The sequence below is a fragment of the Hypanus sabinus genome, chromosome 14 (genome assembly GCF_030144855.1).
Source record: "Hypanus sabinus isolate sHypSab1 chromosome 14, sHypSab1.hap1, whole genome shotgun sequence".
NCBI lineage: Eukaryota > Metazoa > Chordata > Chondrichthyes > Myliobatiformes > Dasyatidae > Hypanus > Hypanus sabinus.
This window is the reverse complement of record NC_082719.1, coordinates 1,288,250-1,308,043: the sequence shown is the minus strand read 5'-3', so window position 1 is coordinate 1,308,043 and position 19,794 is coordinate 1,288,250. Positions and strand designations below refer to the sequence as shown.

The 19,794-nt window shown below is 40.9% G+C and overlaps 1 protein-coding gene across 1 annotated transcript in view; it reads right to left on the bottom strand.

Moving 5' to 3' along the window:
* Window positions 1-19,794, bottom strand: part of LOC132404520 (transmembrane protein 144-like) — a 311,590-nt gene that overhangs the window by 89,652 nt on the left and 202,144 nt on the right. The window lies entirely within an intron of this gene.

The window sequence follows — 19,794 nt, the reverse complement described above, 5'->3', positions numbered from 1 at the left end:
GGAGCCACAGGAGCAGTCAGCAGGGGGCGAGTCCGGACAGGTATATGTAGTTCACCACACGGGGTCTGTGGGAGGAGCCACAGGAGCAGTCAGCAGGGGGCGAGTCCGGACAGGTATATGTAGTTCACCACACGGGGTCAGTGGGAGGAGCCACAGGGGCAGTCAGCAGGGGGTGAGTCCGGACAGGTATATGTAGTTCACCACACGGGGTCTGTGGGAGGAGCCACAGGAGCAGTCAGCAGGGGGCGAGTCCGGACAGGTATATGTAGTTCACCACACGGGGTCAGTGGGAGGAGCCACAGGAGCAGTCAGCAGGGGACGAGTCCAGACAGGTATACATAGTTCACCACAATGAGCCAATCCTGTATCTTCAAATTGTTCCTGGAAACTCTAGCCATTGCTGCCCCACCATCATCCCTACTAGTGTTTCTTTCCAATCAAACTTGGTCAGTTTCTCTCTCATGCAGTAGTACTTAACTTTACAATGCTGATATGTCTGATTTTAGCTTCTCCCTTTCAAACTGTAGGGTAAATCTTATAATAATGTCATTGTCCCTTAAGAATTCCTTATATCTTAAATTCCCTAATCAAATTTGCTTCATTGCACCACACCCAATCTGGAATTGCCCTTTCCCTGTAGGCTCAACCACAAGCTGCTCTAAAAAGTTATCATAAGGGCATTCTACAAATTTCTTCTCTTAGGATCCAGCACCAACCGGATTTTTCTCAATTTACCTGCATATTGAAATCCCTTTTTGCATACCTCTTCTGTTTGGTGTACCCCTCATCCTGGCTACAGTTTGGAGGCCTGTATATAACTTCCATCAGGGTCTTTTTACCCTTTCAGTTTTTTAGCAGTTAAAATTTTTACGAATGAATCAGTGTGAAATCAATCGAATGACTTTTCAAGGGGATTTTTCCTGACTTTTATTTTGCTGTCACCGTTAGAGACTTAGTTGTATCAGCATTCATTTGGGATACTAAAGTTGTGTAAAGTCCAATTACTGGCTTACTTTTTGCTGTTTTCCTATCTCTCCTAGTCTGTTAGTATTCATTCTTCCTTATATTGTGCATATTTTTACTTTTAATTAAAGCCATTCTATGATTTAGTTTTGGACCAAGTCTGTTAAATTGCTCCAATGTGTTCAGATTTATTTATTGTATCAAACATGTCATCAAATAGTTCCCTTGATTGTTTACCCCTTTTTTGCAGCTCAGTTTATCTGGATTTTAAATTTACAATCTTCCCTAAGTAAATTTAAAATCCAGATTTGTGACCCTCCCTCCATGTAGGGAAGGAAGTCAGTTTTATTAATAAAACCTCAGTAATTTACTAACAGAATCTGTAGTTGCTGGAATCTGTGGTGAGTCTGACATCTTCAATTTCAGGTAAACTGATCCCCTTCTGTCCCAATTCTCTCTCCTCCAGATCACCCTTCACCCTGTTTCATTCTCCTCCTTCACCTACTACATCTGCCAGTCACTCTTCTCACTGATTCCTGTCCCTCCCTTCTGTTTCCATGTGGCCTTTCTGACTTCCCTATTGGATCCAATGTTTCACCTCCCTGCCTGATCCACAGTGGTTCAGTGGTATCCCAACAACTTTGCCGTGCTCAACACAGTCTGGTCCTCTTTGAGGAGTCAGCAGTGGAAAGGGTGAGCAGCTTTAAGTTCCAGGGCATTAACATTTCGGAGGATCTGTCCTGGATCCACAAACTGAAGCAATCATAAAGAAGGCATGTCTGCTGCTCTTTGTTTTTAGGAGCTACAGGAGGTTTGATATATCACCAAAGACTCTTGCAAATTTCTTCAGTTGTACTGTGGAGAACATTCTGATTGGTTGCATCACAGCCTGGTATAGAGGCTCCAATGCACAAGATTGCAAGAGGGTTTTAGACCCAGCCAGTTCCATCACCGGGAAAATGCTTCCTGCCATTGAGGATATCCTGAAGAGGTGGTGCTTCACATAGGCAGCATCCATTATTAAGGACCTTCACCATCTAAGACATACCTTCCTTGAGTTACTACCATTGAGGAGAAGGTACAAGAGCCTGAAGACCCTTCACTGTCAGATTTCCGAACAGCCCTTGAATCCTATTCACTTTTTGCATTATGTATGTAAGCATTTATTTATTTTTGTGACTTACAGTAATTCCTCTGCATTGCACTGTAGTTCTACCACAAAACAACATCTTAAGGACTGTCACAACCTGAGACATGCCTTCCTCTCATTTTTACCATCAAGGAAAAGGTACACAAGCCTAAATACCCACACTCAATAATTCAGAAACAGCTTCTTTCCTTCCACTGTCAGGTTTTAGTTCTATTTACTTATTTTGTAATTTATGATGATTTTATATCTCTGCACTGTACTGTTACCACAAACCAACACATTTCACCATATATTAGTCAGTGATAATAAACATGATTCTGATTTTCTCCATCCATCCCTTTGTTGTCTCCAGCTTCACTCCTGTCATTATTGGCAATCTTCATTCTTCCAACTACCTATCGTAACTCCACACCAGGATCCACCTATCACTTGCCAACTCTTACACCATCCATTTAACATTTCACATTGGCTATCTCCGCTCTATCTTTTGAAGAAGTTGAAGGGTCATTTCCTTCCACAGCTGCTGCCTGACCTGCTGATTTCCTCAGTACTTTGCTGCAGTGCATTCTTTATCAAAATATGGCAAATGTTTATTAATTAAACACAGAGTTCTTTGTTTATCTTGGAATCAGTATGATCCTTTCTCTCTACATTTAAATATGTTGTGCTAATAAACAGTTTTGAATACATTACAGAATATTTTATTTTGGGAAAGACTGTTTTATCTTAATGTTTCCCTATCTTGAAATTAAATTATCTAATTGAAAAGCATTTGATTAATCACAGATGTTTTATGAATTTGGCAATAACATGTGATTGCGTTTGTTACATTGATAGCTAGGAGGACCATTCTGTTAAAGTGGAAGGATGCTTCGGCTCCCACTCTGTCACAATGGTTCTCGCAAGTGATGTTATGTCTTAGTTTGGAGAAAATTAGAAGTCTAACCTTCAAACCTAGTTTGATTTTGAGAAAAGATGGGGTTCATTTGCTCATTACTACCATTTGAGTTAATTGATAGATTTCCTCCATGATCTAATTGTAAATTTTGGTATAATTTTTTGCTGGCGGTTTGATGTTTATTTTTAGAAGCTTTTTATATGATGTATGTCTCCGGGGTTGAACACCTAATGGGTTTTTTTTTTCTCCATTTTTCCTGCTTTAGTAGGGTTTTTTCCTTTTTTTTGTGTCACCATATTTTTCAATCCTTAACATGTTTTTTTTTTCCCTTTGAGACATTGTAAGTGTTACTTACTTCGATGTACTCTTGTTATTTTGGATAATAATAATAATAATAATAATAAGAAGAAAAAGATTTGAAAAGAATTTGGCAATATCATAAAGAAGGATGTAACAGAACGGGCTCCCCTTCCCCTGGGACCTCTCCTCCTTTCCTTCCTCCTAAGGTCCACTCTCCTCTGCTATCAGATTCCTTCTTCTCCAATCCTTGACCCACTTAGCTTCATCTATCACCTTCGCACTGTCCTCGTTTCCCTCCCCCCCCCACCTTTTTATCCCGGTATCTTCTCCCTTCCTTCTCAATTCTGAAGGAGGGTCTCAAGCTGAAAGATCAACTGTTCAGTCATTTCCATAGGTTTTGCATGATCTGTTTCTCCAGCATTTTGTGTGTGTTGCAATGTTATAAAGTTCTCACTTTACAGGGAGTTTCCATTGGCACACTTCCAGATTCCTACTGCCTTACTTTCATACATGGAAAAGATTGAAATTATTCCTTTTAAATTTAAGTACAATCAGTATTATCAGAAAATAAAAACTAAGTCTAATAACAAGAAATCCAAGAACTACCCACTGCTCTAATGCTTATTCCTTTATTAGGACTGCATGTATCCTGGAAAAAAATATTTCTTCCTTTTGTCTAAAGCTAATGAAAGTTTTTTGATAATAAAATAAGAAGAAAGCTAAAGGAATAAGTTATGTACCAATAAATCACTTCACCTAGATTATCTGGAACATATGACTAAAATATATTAATGCCACTGAGTCAATGTCATGTAATTTTGCAGATTACCTAGCATGATCAGTTTACAGCCCAGATTTAAATGCACTGCTGCAATTAGACGATAAGACCATAAGATATAGAAACAGAATTAGGCCCATAGGATCTGTTCCACCATTTCACCACGGTTGATCCATTTTCCCCTCTCAGCCCCAATCTTCTGCCTTCTCCCCATATCCTTTCATGCCCTGACTAATCAGGAACCTACCAATCTCTGCCTTAAATATGCCTCCGCAGCTGCCTGTGGCAATGAATTCCACAGATTCACCACTCTCTGACTAAATAAATTACTCCTCGTCTTCATTCTGAAAGGATTCTCTATTCTCTGTCCTCTGGTCTTGGACACCCACACTATAGGAAACATCCTTCACATCCACTCAGTTGAGATGTTTCAACATTCGACAGATTTCAATGAAGTCACCCCTAAAATTCTTCTGAATTCCAGTGAGTAGAGTACCAGAGCCATCAAACACTCCTCATATGATAAGCCTTTCAATCCCAGAACCATTTTCACGAACTACCGCTGAACCAGCTCCAATGTCAGCAAATCCTTTCTCAGATAAGGGCCCAAAACTGCTCACAATACTCCAAGTGAGACCTCACTGGTGCTTTATAAAGTCTCAGCATTGCATCATTGCTTTCATTTTCTAGTCCCCTTGAAATTAATACTAGCATCACATTTGCCTTCCTTGCCTCCAACTCTACCTGCAAATCCTGCACAAGGACTCCCAAGTCCCTTTGGTCCTCAGATTTTTGAATTTTCTCTGATTTAAAAAATAGTCTTCCCTTTCATTTCTTCGACTGAAGTGCATGACCGTACACTTCCCGATGCTGTATTCATCTGCCACTTTTCCTATTCTCCTGATCTAAGGCTTTTCGTAGCCTCTCTACTTCCTCAAAACTACCTCTCTCTCCACCTATCAGCCATCAATTGCATCATCCAAATCATTGTCACATAACGTCAAAAGAAGCGGTCCAAACTCAGATCCCTTTGAAACACCATTAGTCACTGGCAGCTAGTCAGAAAAGGCTCCCCTTATTCCCATTCTTTGGCTTCTGCCGATCAGCCATTTCTTTATCAGTGCTAGTATCTTTCCTGTAATACCATGGGCTTTTAACTCGTTAAGCAGTCTTACGCGTGGTATCTTGTCAAAGGCCTTCTGAAAATCCAAGTACACAACATCCACCAATTACCCTTTGTCTATCCTGCTTGTTATTTCCTCAAAGAACTCAAAACAGATTTGTCAGGCAAGATTTTCCCTAAGGAAACCCTGCCCATTTTATCATATGCCTCCAAGTACCCCAAAATTAGATCCTTAATAATCAACTCCACCATCTTCCCATCCACTGAGGTCAGACTAACTGGTCTACAATTTCCTTTCCTCTGCCTCTCTCCCTTCTTGGAGTGATATTTGCAATTTTTCATTCCTCCAGAACCATTCCAGAATCAATTTATTCTTGAAATATCATCCATAAAGCTTCCACAATCCCTTCAGCCACCTCGTTCAGAATTCTGGGGGTACACCATCTGGTCCAGGTGACTTATCTACCTTCAGACCTTTCAGTTTCCTGAGACCCTTCACTCTAAAATAATGGCAACTTCACACACTTCTGCCACTTGAAACTATCGAACTTCTGGCATACTGCTAGCATCTTCCACAGTGAAGACTAATGCAAGATACTTTTTCAGTTCATCCACCATTTCCTTGCTTTCATTATTACCTCTCCAGCATCATTTTCCACTGGTCCAATATCTATTCTTGCCTCTACATTTGCCTTTATACATTATGTATCTGAAAAAAATTAAAATTATTGGCTAGCTTAACTTTGCATTCCATCTTTTCCTTCCTTATGACTTTTTAGTAATCTTCTTATGGTTTTTAAAAGCTTCCCAGTTCCCTAACTTCTCATTAGATTTTGCTCTATATTAGAAAATTACAACATTATAAAGATTTTGACAACAACAGGCTATTTGGTCCAACAAAGCCTTTCGAAGTCCTGTTCACATATTGTGTTGAAATAACTATTGAGTTTAGATTTGGAAGTCTCTAAGGTACTACTCTCAAATACATAATTAGGTAGTTTGTTCCATGTGCCCACAACTCATTATGTAAAGAAATGCTTCCTGATGTTAATTAATCTGAAATCTCCCATTTAACAATCTTCATCTATGACCCTGTGTCTTTGATGATGGATTAATTTTGAAGTAGCAGCTGGCACCTATCTTACTTATACCCTTAATGATTTTGAAAACTTCTATTATATCTCTACTCATTCTATATCTATTTAGCTTTTATGTTGGCTTTGACAGGTGTATCATCTTGCCTTTAGAATAATTCTTCCTCTTTGAGATGTATATATCCTGCATCTTCTGAATTGCTCCCAGAAATTCCAGCCATTACAGCTCTGTCAGTGTTCTTTACTAATCAATTTTATCCAGCTCCTCTCTCGTACCTCTATTATAATACTGATGCATCTGACTTTAGCCTCTCCTTCTTAGATTTCAGGGTGAATTCTAACATATTATAATTATATTTCCCTAAGGTTCCTTTACTTTAAGCGGTCTAATCAATTCTGGTTCATTGCACAACACCCAATCCAGAATAGCTGATCCCCTACTGGGCTCAGCCATGAGCTGCTCTAAAAAGCCACCTCCTGGGCATTCTAGGAATTCCCCCTCTTGGGATCCAGCACCAACATGACTATCCCAATGTACCTGCATATTGAAATCCCCCATGACTTTTGGCATGCATCTTCCATCTCCTGTTGCAATTTGTAGACTGCATCTTTACCACTATTTCGGGTTCTGTATGCAACTTCCTTACCAAGGATGTTTTTCCCCTTGTAGTTCCCTAGCTCTACCTATATCACCTCTTTCTAATGATTTGATTTTGTTTTTTACCAACAGAGCCAGGCCACCTCCTCTGCCTACCTGCCTGTCCTTTCGATATAATGTGTATCCTTGAAAGTTTAGTTCTAAGAGATACTCTTCTTTCAGCCATGATTCAGTGATGCCCACAACATCATACATGACAATCTGTAACTGTGCTACAAGATCATCTACTTTATTCTGTATACTGCATGTTTCCAAATATAGCACATATAGCCCTGTGTTCACCTTTTTCAATTTTGTCCACCTTTTATGTTGCAACTCATCCTAGTGACTGCAATTTTGCCCTATCGTCAGCCTCTCCTTGCCAGCAGTCTCACTACGCATTGCCTCTGTTTGTAATCCAGCTACCTCACTACCCTTTGGATCCCACCCCCTGCCAAATTAGTTTAAACCCTCCCAAACAACTCTAGCAAACCTGCCCACGAGGATATACGTCCCCCTCGGGTTCAGGTGTAACCCATCCTTCTGTACAGGTCATAGCTTCCCCAGAAGAGATCCCAATGATCCATAAATCTGAACCCCTGCCCCCTGCACCAGTTCCTCAGCCACACATTCACCAGCAAAATCATCCTATTCTTAACCTCAGTGGCATGTAGCACGGTCAGGCAACACTCCAGAGATTACAACCCTCGAGGTCCTGTTTTTCAGCTTTCAACCTGGCTCCCTAAATCTGTCTTAGGACCTCCTCATCTATTCTATCTATATCATTGGTGCCAACATGTACCAAGAGTTCTGGCTGCTGACCCTCCCGCTTTAGAATGCCATGGACCTGATCCCAGACATCCCTGGTCCTGGCACCTGGGAGGCATCATACTATCCAGGTGCCTCTATCACGCCCGCAGAATCTCATCTCTGTTCCTCTGACTGTGTAATCTCCTGTCAGCACTGCAGTCCTCTTCTCCTCTCTTCTCTTCTGAGCCACAGCACCAGCCTCAGTGCCAGAGACCTGGCACTCCCCCAGTGTGTCATTCCCCCAAAATGGCCCACTTGTTATTGAGGGGAAGGGCCACAGGAGTATGCTGCACGGGCTGTGCATTCCCCCTCCTTCCGACAGCCACCCAATCACCCATCTCCTGCAATTTAGGGGTGAATTCCTCCCTGTAGCTCTCATCTTTTGTCTTTCACCTCCTCATTCTCCTGTATGAGACAAGGGGCATCGAGAGGCAGCTTCAGTTCTTTAATACATTCTCTCAGGAGCTGCAGCTCGGTGCTTCAGCTGCCGATGTGCTTTTCTGGGAGACTGGAGGTCTGCACATCTCACACACAGTACAAATCACTGCCCCTGAGCCATTCTCACTAAACTACTAAGCCCTAACAGACGAGGAATAAAAAATTAAGAAGAAAATGATGTTTCTACTATTCTCAGTTCAGTTGGTCAAAGAAATAGAAATGCTTTTCATAAAGGTGTGTTATTTTTCAAGAACTGAGATGATGTAACTAATAAAAAAGGACAGCAGTGGAGCAGGAGGAAGGTGGGGATGGGAACTGGTGGGAGGAACGTGTGGGTGAGGGGCAGATGGAGGAGAGTGTGTGAGAGGAGAGAGAGATAATGATGAGGCATAGGTGAATCAGGAGGAGAGAGAAAAGAAAAATTAGGGAAACGGAAAGAGTGGGAGAGATTACTGTGAGTCTGAGAATTCGATGTTCATGTCTCCAGGTTGATGATAGCTCAGGCGGAATATGAGGTACTGCTCCCCTAATTTGCACTTAGCTACAGCCTGAGAGTGATGGAGTAATGGGCAGACATGTCAGGGTGGGAATGGAATGCCGATCAAAATACACAGCATTTCACCATAACCTTGTCTTTAGTTTCACAGATGTCAGGAAGGCTCTGAAACATCAGGATATGAATCATTTTCTCTAAATCACCAAGGCTCTGACCTGCACTGGCAACTAATATAACTGGTGACTGAATTGCTGGTCAGTGATCAATCTTGTGTTATTGTGTACAATAAATTCAGCAACAGGAATCCACATAAATTTCATGGAAATGTTTTTTAACATTCCCTTCTTGGAAACACATGTAGCCATTTCCATAAATATCCACAGTTGAGCAAGTTTTGGGATTGATTCAGAAAGCTTCAGATTCTGATTAGTCGAAACAGAAACAGACCTACTGCCTGAAATGTTGTGCCAAACCAGCTAAAAGGTAATTCAAAACTCACAGAACATAATCCTTCCTCCATACCCAATGTCTATTTCCTTCCATCTTCCTCATATTCATGAACCTGGATATATTATTCAAGGAGACAATCATACCGCTTATATTGTAGGTCTGGGCAATGGAAGGTATATTTACGTGTACAGGGGGTTGAGAACATAGAGTAGTACAGCACAGAAACAGGCTTTTAGGCCCATCTAGTCCATACTGAAACCATTTAACCACCCTACTCCCAATGACCAGCACCACAGCCCGAAAGATTCTTATCTCTGCCAGTTGTTCACCCAGACCAAGGCTCTTGTGGCCTTGGTAAGATGATAGTCAAACTGGGCAATGTGTTGTGGTACATAGGGCTTTCCAAACTGTCCAAGGAAAAAGGAATGCATTGCTGTAAGAATCCATACTGTTCTCTGGCAGCCATGAATGTCAGTCTTAAGGCTATCTTAAGGCAGGGCCAAAGACTCCTCTTACATATCAGAGAGAACTTTGAATGGAAGGGCAACATCTTTTAAAGTTCTAAATGTATATTTAATATTTCAGTAATATTTGAGTAATATTGTAAACATATTGTTTGATTAAGTATTATTTATTGATTACATAATGCATTTTGGGTTATATGTGAAAGTTTGTGAATGGCATATGTTATCATGCCACCATGTTATATGTGCACAGTTTGGTTAAAGTCAAAACAGAACTAAGACACACATTCCCAGCTTCATGCTTTTATTTCAATAAGGTTTATGTTTTGGAGTTAGAAAACACAACAATGGTGATGAGGAGTTTTTAAACAAATCCAAGGTGACTACCTACCTGTTGAAGCGCAGTGAGGCATTCAGGTTTTTAAAAAAGCTCAGCGAGACATTGGAGACATTTAAGCATGTGCTTCTTCGGGAAGGGACAGAGTCAGTTTAGGTTAAAAAAAAGGCAGAAAATGGGCATAAAGACATAGAGACATGGAACAGTACAGCACAGAAACAGGACCAACAGCTCATCGCATCCATGCCAAATAATTTAAACTGCCTACTGCCATTGACCTACACCTGGACCATAACACTCCATACCCTACCATTCGTGTAGCTGTCCAAACTTCACTTAAACATTGAAATAGAGCTTGCATGCATCAGTTCCACTGGTTGCTTGTTCCACACTCTCACGACCACTGTGAAGAAGTTCACCTCATGCTCCCTTTAAAATTTTCACTTTTCACTCTTAGCCTATGACCTTTAGTTGTAGTCCCACCCAACTGCGGTGGGAAAAGCCTGCTTGCATTTACCCTATCTATACCCCTCATAATTTTGTATATCAATTCTCCCCTCAATCTTGTGTGTTCCATGGAATAAAGATCCAAACTATTCAATCTTTCCATTTAACTAAGGTCCTCCAGTCCTGCCAAAATCCTTGTAAATTTTCTCTGTACTCTTTCAACCTTATTTACATCTTTCCTGTAGGTAGGTGACCAAAACTGCACACAATACTCTAAATTAAGCCTCACCAAAGTTTTATAAAACTTCAACATACCATCCATTCTCCTCTACTCAATACATTGATTTATAAAGGCCAATGTGCCAGAAGACTTTTTTATGACCCTATCTACCTATGACATCACTTTCAATTAATTATGGACCTGTATTCCAATATCCTTTTGTTCTACTGTCCTCTATAACACTTCTCAATGCCCTATCGTTGTAAGACCTACTCTGGTTGCTTCTACCAAAGTGCAACACCTCGCACTTGTCTGCATTATATTCCATCTGCCTTTTTCCAGCTTGTCCAAACCCCCCTGCAAGCTCTGAGAATCTTCCTCGCTGTCCACTACAGCCCCAATCTTGGTGTCATCTGCCGATCCGGTTTGATCCAGATCATTGATATAGGTGACCAACAAAAACAGACCCAGCACTGATTCATGCAGCACTCCACTAATCACAGGCCTCCAGTCCGAGACGAAACCATCTACCACCACTCTCTGGCTTCTCCGACAAAGCCAGTGACTATCGCAGTTTACTATATCATTCTTGAATGCCGAGCATTCTTGACCGACCTCCCACTTGAGACCTTGACAAATGCCTTGCAGAAATGCATGTAGATAACATCCACTGTCTATCCTTCATCCGGTGACTTCATTGAGAAACTCTGTAAGATTGGTCAGATATGACTTACCACACACCAAGTCATACTGACCATCTCTAGTCTGCCCATGTCTATCTAAATAGTCATATATCCTGTTCCTTAGAATACCTTCCAAAAACTTTCCCACTAGCTCACGGGCCTATATTTTCCTGGTTTATTTTCAGAGCCTTTTTTATACAGCAGAACAACATTAGCTGTCTTCCAATCCTCCAGTACCTCACAAGTCACTAAGGATAATTTAGATATCTCTGCTAGGGCCCCTGCAATTTCTCCACTTGCTTTCCACAGGGTCAGAAAGAATACCTTGTCTGGCCCAAGGCATTTATCCACCCTAATTTGTCTCAAGATGGCTAACCCTTCCTCCTCAGTAATACGTATTAAGTCCATAACCTCACTACTACTTTGCCTCACTTCTATAAACTCCATGTTCATCTTCTGAGTAAATACAGATGCAAAAAAATATATTTTAGATCTCCCCATGTCTTTTCACTCCAAGCATATATTAATATTCCGATCTTCCAGAGGACCAATTTTATCCCTTGCAATCTTTTTGCTCCTGTAGAATTCACCCTGTCTGTTAGGGCGTCCTCATGCCTTCTGTTACTCCTCCTGATTTATTTCTCAAGTGTTCTCTTGCATTTCCTATACTCCTCAAGTACCTCATTTGTTCCTTGCTGCCTATACCTGTTATGTACCCCCTTTCTCTTTCCTTAATCTCTTGAAAAGCAAGACGCCCTAAACCTGTTATCTTTACCTTATATTCTGACAGGAACATTCAAGCAATTTAATATTTGAAGGAGCCCTACTTACCATGTGCATCTTTACCAGCTTGTCCCAATTCACATTTGCCAGATCCTTTCTTGATACCATCAAAGTCACCCTTTCTCCAATTTAGAATCTCAACCTGCTGACCAAACCTCTTTTTCCATATTAACTTTGAAGTAAGTGGCCTTATGATCACTAGATCCCCTACACAAACCTCTGTCACCTGCCCTGACTCATTCCCTAACAGTATTGCACACTATCTCATTGGGACTCCTACTACTGATTAATGAAACTTTAATGAAAACATTTGACAAACTCTATCTTGTCTAGTCCTTTTTACAGTTTGTAGCAGAGCAGTTTCAGTCATTCTTGAAAATGAATGGAATAAAATATATGACATCTGCACTGCACCACCCAGCTACAAGTGGCTTGGTGGAAAGATTTGTCCAGAGTCGAAAGAACACACTCAAGCAATGGCAGCAGAACATGCTACACTGACAGTGATCCAGAAGCTCACCGATTTCCTCCCTGCATATTGTAATGCGGCATATTCCACAACCAACAGCTCACCAGCTGTGCTGTTCCTGGGTTCGTCCTTATGCTCACACTTGGATTTCCTCAAACCCAATCTCATGCAGGATGAACAGCTGAGACAAATTGAGGGCTCCTCAAACAATGAGTTTCGATGCTTCATTTCTTCTGGACAAGCAATTCTGTTGAGGGACTACCGAGGTGATCAAAAGTGGGTACTTGGAAAGAATAGGGACAGAACTGGACAGTGGAGATGAGTCTGGTACCATCTGGAGATGACACATCGATCAGTTGAGAAGAGCAGAGTCAATTGTTAGGGAAGAAACATGTCCAGAGCAGTCAGAACCACTTCCTGCAGTCCCAGAGATGCCTCCTTCAACCACCACGAAGGAGGTCCCAAAGCCACGGTCTCTCCCACCAAGCGGAGTGATCCCACCCCCCACACCCTACACCTTTTCAGGGAAGACATTATCCCACAAGAGTAAGAAATGATCCTCAATAATTAAATCTTTAAACCTGAATTGGACAGTATAGTACTTAGTCTGCTATATAGTAGTTGAATCATAAATTGTACTGTGTATAAATTGAATTCTATGTTGAGTTGAAGTTTATAGCTAAGCAGGAAGCAATGTTGTGCATTTGGGTAATATTCTAAATAAATTGCTTGAATATGCATCTGTCTTGTGTTTTTAGAATTTATCGAGACACCACACGGAATAGGCTCTTACAGCCCTTCCAGCCAGGCTACCCCACGGCCTCAAGATTGTTAGCTGCGCCATATACAAAGTGCAGGAACCAAAGAGTTGAATGAATTGTTCAAAGATTAGTGAGGAAGAAATAGATTTCAATTCATGGAAGGTTAAAGAGAAAGAGTAAAGTGTTGGTAGAGGATAATGTAGTGTACGGATCTATTTCTTTTAGTGTAATGACTCTCCTTAGCACTAATTATTGACTGATAACTTACCCATGCACGTTGATTTGTTACTCTGTCTGGAAAGTGAATATACACATGTTAACCTCACCTCCAGGTGTGTTCCTTTATTTATTTGATATGTGGTTGTCCAGACAGAACTAATTGGTGATGAGTACAAGCCTGAATATTAGTGAATATCACCAACTTCACTAATAGTTACAAGATGACAGAACACAGAGGAAAGGAGAGAGACAGTGAGGGGAAAGAGTGAATCAGTATAGAGAGGATAGTCTTGGATGCTAGCACAGGGATGCATGAGTGACAGTGCACAGTACACAGTGAGAGACTCACAACTTGCTAAGCTAAAGTGAAAATAATGTGATAATGGCCGTAGTTAGGAAAGTTGACTACTTGATAGTGCTAATGAGGACTGACAAATGTATATCAAGAGCTTTGAATTGTATTGTAATGCTAATGATGTGGATAAGGAAAAGAAAGTCTCCACACTTCTTAGCTTAATGGATGCCAAAACATACAGTCTCTTATGCAAATTAGTAACCCCTGAGAAGTCAGCAAGCAAGACATTCAACAAAATTGTTGAAATTTTACAAAATCACTTGAGCACAAAACCTCTAGTAATAGCTAAGCAATTTCGATTTCACAAAAGGAACCAGTCAAAGGTTGAAAGCATTTCTAAATACTTTGCAGAACTGCAGAAACTTTCCCAGTACAGAGACTTTGGAGATGGACTTTCTGATGCATTAAGGGACAGGCTTGTATGTGGCATGCAGAGTCAAAAACTTAGAATGGGCATTGACCATTGCAATATCAATGGAGACCGCAGCAAAGGATGTGTCAAATCTATTAAAAAAAACAGTTTAGAATGTGAGATGCACAAACTGTCCTTAAATAGTGCAAAAAGCCAAAATGTTATCAATGGGGTAAATTCTCACATGATGAAAATAACTGTTGGTTCAAAGAAAAACTTTGCAGAAATTGTCACAGGCAATACACATAGAAAGAAGGTGTAAGTTTGATAAAAAGCACAACCAAAGAGAAAAACCACACAGAGTGAAAAGTTTCAAACACAGAACTAAACAAGTGCATAAAGTGACTGAATATGAAACTGAATCAGACAAGAGCTTGACAAAGGTAAGCTGCCATGCCTAGAATTGCATAGCATTACTGAAGCAGATCAGAAAATCATAATGGAGCACAACAGATGTTTCTGGGGTAAAACTGAAAATGGAGCTAGATACAGGGTCTGCTCTGTCTGTAATTTCTGAGGCTGACTACAACAAACAACAGACTGTTTCCTAAGTTACGATGCTAAAAGACCTTCACAGGCGAAAAGTGTCCCCCAAAGGCAAATTGAAAGTGAATTAAATGTACAGAGGCAAAACACAGCAGCTAAAACTTAATGTATTGAAAAGTGGAGCAAAAACCCAGCACTTTTCAAATGTGAATGGTTGAGAAAAATCCAACTAGTCTGGCACATAATCAAAGCTCTCAATGTGTCATCAACAAGCAACTGCAGCCCAGAAGTTAGCACCAAGCAGAGACTGTTACAGCTGCTTAATGCTAAGCAAAAGGTGTTTGAGAAGAGTATTGGTAAACTCAAGGACATGAAGGCCAAAATTTAATTGAGTGAAGCAGCAACACTAAGATTCCTTGAAGTGTGCCAGAGCCTTCCACATCACATCTTAAAGTGGATGCTGAACTTCAGAGCTTGGACACACCTGGCATTCTCTCCAAGGCTGAGTGGAGCAATTGGGCCATGCCCATTGTCCCGGTGATCAGAAAGGGAAGGCTGGAGCTGTTTGCATAAGCAGGGACTTCAATGTGAGCATACACCCGGTGCTGCAAACTGTGTAATATCCCTTGCCACAAATAGAAGACATTTTTTCATCTTTGACAGGTGGGGAGAGGTTTTCAAAGATTGAATTAACACAAGCCTATTTGCAAATAGAGATTGAGGAGTCAAACAGGAAGTCCCTCACAATGAATACTCACAAGGGATTGTCCAATATAATTGTCTCATATTTGGGATTGCATCAGCTCCAGCAATTTGGCAAAGAGCAATAGACCAAGTGCTGCGAGATACTGCAGAAACGCGATGCCACCTTGACAATCATCGTAACTGGCAAGACTGATGAAGAGCACCTCTAGACCTTTAGTAAAGTGTCTGCCAGGCTGACACCTTCCTTTTTGTGTGTCGGAACTCATGCTGGGTGGTGAGAAGCTGACTTGAAATGTTTGATTCCATTTTTCTTCATGAATAGTCTGGACTCTTCTGGTGTGTATTGTGGTCTGTTGTCACTCACGATTTGTTCCTGTAAGCTATTTCTGGAGAAGAAATTCCTCAGAGTGGAAGCAATCTTTTCTGATGTGGTTGACTTCATTGGTGTCACCTCCAGCCACTTCAAAGGAGCATCCGCAGCAATTAGAAACGTGGAGTTTGTGAATGAATGGCCCAGCAAAGTCAATATGCACTCTGCAATGGCAAAAACAGCCACTCTCATGGGTGTAAAGATGCCCGTAGAGGTGCATTTTGAACTTTGAGATATCCCTAACAGTTTTTGGTCTAGTCTTCAATCTGTCTATCTATTCCTGGCCATCACATGTAGCTCTAGGTGAGACTCTTCCCAGATGTCCTTCTAACACTCTGGTGTACAGTTTAGAGTGAAACACAGCAATGTTTTTCATGAGCAGGAATCTGAGATCTTGCATAGACACCTCGAATCTAGGTCTACGGAGGGAAGTGCAGAATAAACAGTTCAGCCAGTTGCCAAGTAAATCAGCAAGGAGCATCGAGGTTGGACAGGAAGTTCTAGCGCATGATTGCTGAGAAGACAAGTGGACACCCGGTAGGATAGCTACTACATCCATACCATTGATGTACACAGTGGATGTTGGAGATCATACAGGGAGACGTCATGTGGACCAGCTCCTGGATGCTCAGCCAAAGAACACAACAAGATGGACACATTGCGTCCACCAGACTTACCGCTCAGTGATGATCACGTCACAGTCAGCAATGTGACACCTGCAACAGAGAAAGCTGTCTTTAACAAGACACCTGCCACAGGTCCAGAGGCACTATCCTAGAGCACCATGCTGAAGACTGGATCTTTAGTATAGTGAAGTTAGTTATAGACTGTTATTTAAATCAAGCAAACATTGTTATTGTGAACACAGTCTGCTAAAGGGAAACTGAATGTTTTGTTACATGTACAGTTTTAATCTAAAGCAGGAGGAAATGAGTGTAGGGTTCTATTTCTTTTAATGCAATGACTCCCCTTAGCACTAATTATCAACTAATAACTTAAATCTGACAGCTAATAGAGTGAGAATCTGATCAAGATTGGGAAGTGAATATTCCAGCATCTCTGATATTTTGGAAGGTTAGCCAGAAAGAGGAAGGAAGTGAACTAGCTTTGTTAATAAAGGATTATTACAAAGTGAAAAATCTTGCATCAAAAGATCAAACGAACTCATCTTTGCATAATAATGCATGGCTTGGCAACTACTATAAACAAACCTCTTCTTATCAAGGTGAATGGTGAGGGTAATTGTCAGGCCTTCTACGAGCATTTGAACTATTGAAAGTAGCTGTTAAAATTAACATGAGTGACATAATTTTGATATTGATTGGAAACCTAAATGGGCAAATAACAGACTTGAGGACAAGTTGATGAAGTGTTTTTGGTATAATTTCTTAGAATAAAGTGTGGATTAGCCAGCAGACAGGCTTTTAAGACCTAATCATGTTTAATTATTTCATTGTCAAATATCCTCTGGAGAGATAATAGAATATCATTATGATTGAATTTCATAATCAATTGGACTGAAAATAATAGGTCTGAAACTTCCAAGAAAAATTAAACTTAAATAAAACTATATAAAAGTACAAAGACAGTGATGGCTAGATTGGGATGGGAAAACATTAAAAAGTAAGTCAACTGATAAACTATGGCATTTTTGAGAATATTTCATAACGTAGCGAGCATTTGGTCCGTGATGACGGATGAGAAAAACTTTTTTATTTAGCTCAACTGCTGTTTTTATTGTGAGAAGCACAAAAACAGATGGTGCTCTGTGACCGGAGAGGGAACCCACTCAATCACGTACAAATGGGGGAGGTGAGGATCACATACCCTGGTAACAGTCAGGTGAACACGCAAACACACATGTGAGTAACTGTATAACCCAAGCAAAAATGTAACAATAAATGAACTTGAACATCCCACCATAATCCCACAAAAGCATTTTAAAAGAGGAACAATAAACAGCGCTGGCTGCTAGGCCACTCAGAATGTTGGGGTGGGCTGTCAACCATGCCTCCCCCCACTCCACCCCAGAACACTACAATAATTATTGACAAAAATATTATCCATTGAAAGAAAAAAACACTCAAATGAGAAGGATGATCCATTTGTAGCAAATTAAAGCTGTTTAAGATTATATAGAATAGAAAGAAAAAGCATTAATTATTGTACAGAATAGTGAGAGTCTAATAGATTGGGAATTTTTAATAAATGCTACATTACAGCTGAAAAAATGAGGAATAAGCAGGATTATAAGAGTAATTTAGCAAGAGATTCAAATGCAAATACAGACAGTACAATATTCTAAAGAATATGAAGATTCTTAATTAAAGTAAATATTGTGCATACAGAATAAGAATGGGAAATTAGAATTAGGAAATAATTACTGCAAATGACGGATTTTGAGCAAATATTTGTTACCTGACTTGATGACAGAAGGTCCCGGTAAGAAGAAATTGAAGGCTGTGTGGAAGGAAGAATGGGGAGGAACTAATAAAGACCTGAGGACTAAAAGCAAGACTTGGCTAATATGCCTCTCATGTCCAGTCCTGCTTCTAGTTCTCTAGCTTCCCTGCTAATCTTACCTCCCAATGCCATTTTCTTCCATTAGCCCTTCCTCAATTCTTTTACTATTTAAAAAGGTAATTTTTTTCCAATTGGGCATTATGAAACCATCAGGGAATATTCCCATTTCTATGTAGTGTTGGATATTGGTAAGGAAACAGCTGAGGAAGGATGGTGTCAAAAACACAGTTCCTGCAGAGACCAGCTGGGGTCAAGATGACTGATTAACAGCTACTATAATAACACCAGTTATCCAACTACCTTACAATTCAGGCAAAAGGCTTGCTGCAACTTTAATTTCTTCATCCAGAAACGGTACAGAGAGGCTTCTTGCTTTTTACCTTCTCGTTGGTGGATCAAGTCATAAACTCACTTTCATCTATGAATGATTCTCCAACCAAATCCCGGGAGTACCTTGAGGAGAAAACACTTTTTGCTCCACTACTGTTGTGATCATGGAGGGGATCTAATCAGTATTAACCCATGATGCAGAATTTTAATCTCCTTATCTGTACCCATTGCCACTAGAGTCTTTCTTCTATGGGTAGTTCTGCAGTGATTTTTTCAAATTCATCTATTCTTATAGATCATGCCTGGTACCCTTCTCTTTTCCCATCCTTCTATATTCTATATTTCCAATTCCTTACAAACAAAGTCAGAAAGGCTGAATCCCATCTTCCTTTTCTAGGTGGCTGGGGTCCTGTCACAGTCCACAATCTACAGCTGTGGGTCTGCACGGCGGCGTGTTCCCATTCCTGGAGCTCGCTGATCAGCCGCGTGTTTGATATTTCCAGGACCAGTCTCAAGACAGACGTCTTCGCGGTTCAGCCCTGTGGACCTGATTTCTTGCCAGTGTCATGAACTGAAGTGCTGGAGGAGAGTCGGAACATTGACACAGCGTGTATGGCTGACAGAGACCTCTGCACTTGGGAAATCGCCCTCTCTCTCCCACTCTTGATGGTGAATGAGAGTTTGCTCTTGAAACTCAAAATAAAAGCAGTGCTATAGTCAGACTGTAACATCAAAATGGAGAACGCCTGTCTCCCCACTCTCTCTGTGGAAGAAGTAATACCTGTGACTCCCTTACTGGGGCGAGAGAGAGCCTGAGGGATATTGAGCTGCTGGGATGAACCATAGTTTTCGATGGACTGAGGACCATGGTCTCTCTATGTGGCTTTGCTGTTGTTTGCATGGTAGGTGGTGGGGGTGCTGATGCTTTTGGCTAGAATAAGTGGGGGAAGGGGAAGGGGAGGGGGAGGGGGAGAAGGGAGGATTAACTCTGGTTGCTGCTGCTTGTGTGTGGGAGGCTTTTGGGATCATGTTTTCCCTGTCATTCATTCTTCAGGGCTTTTCTTCTGTTTCATGGATGCCTTTGGAGAGTGAG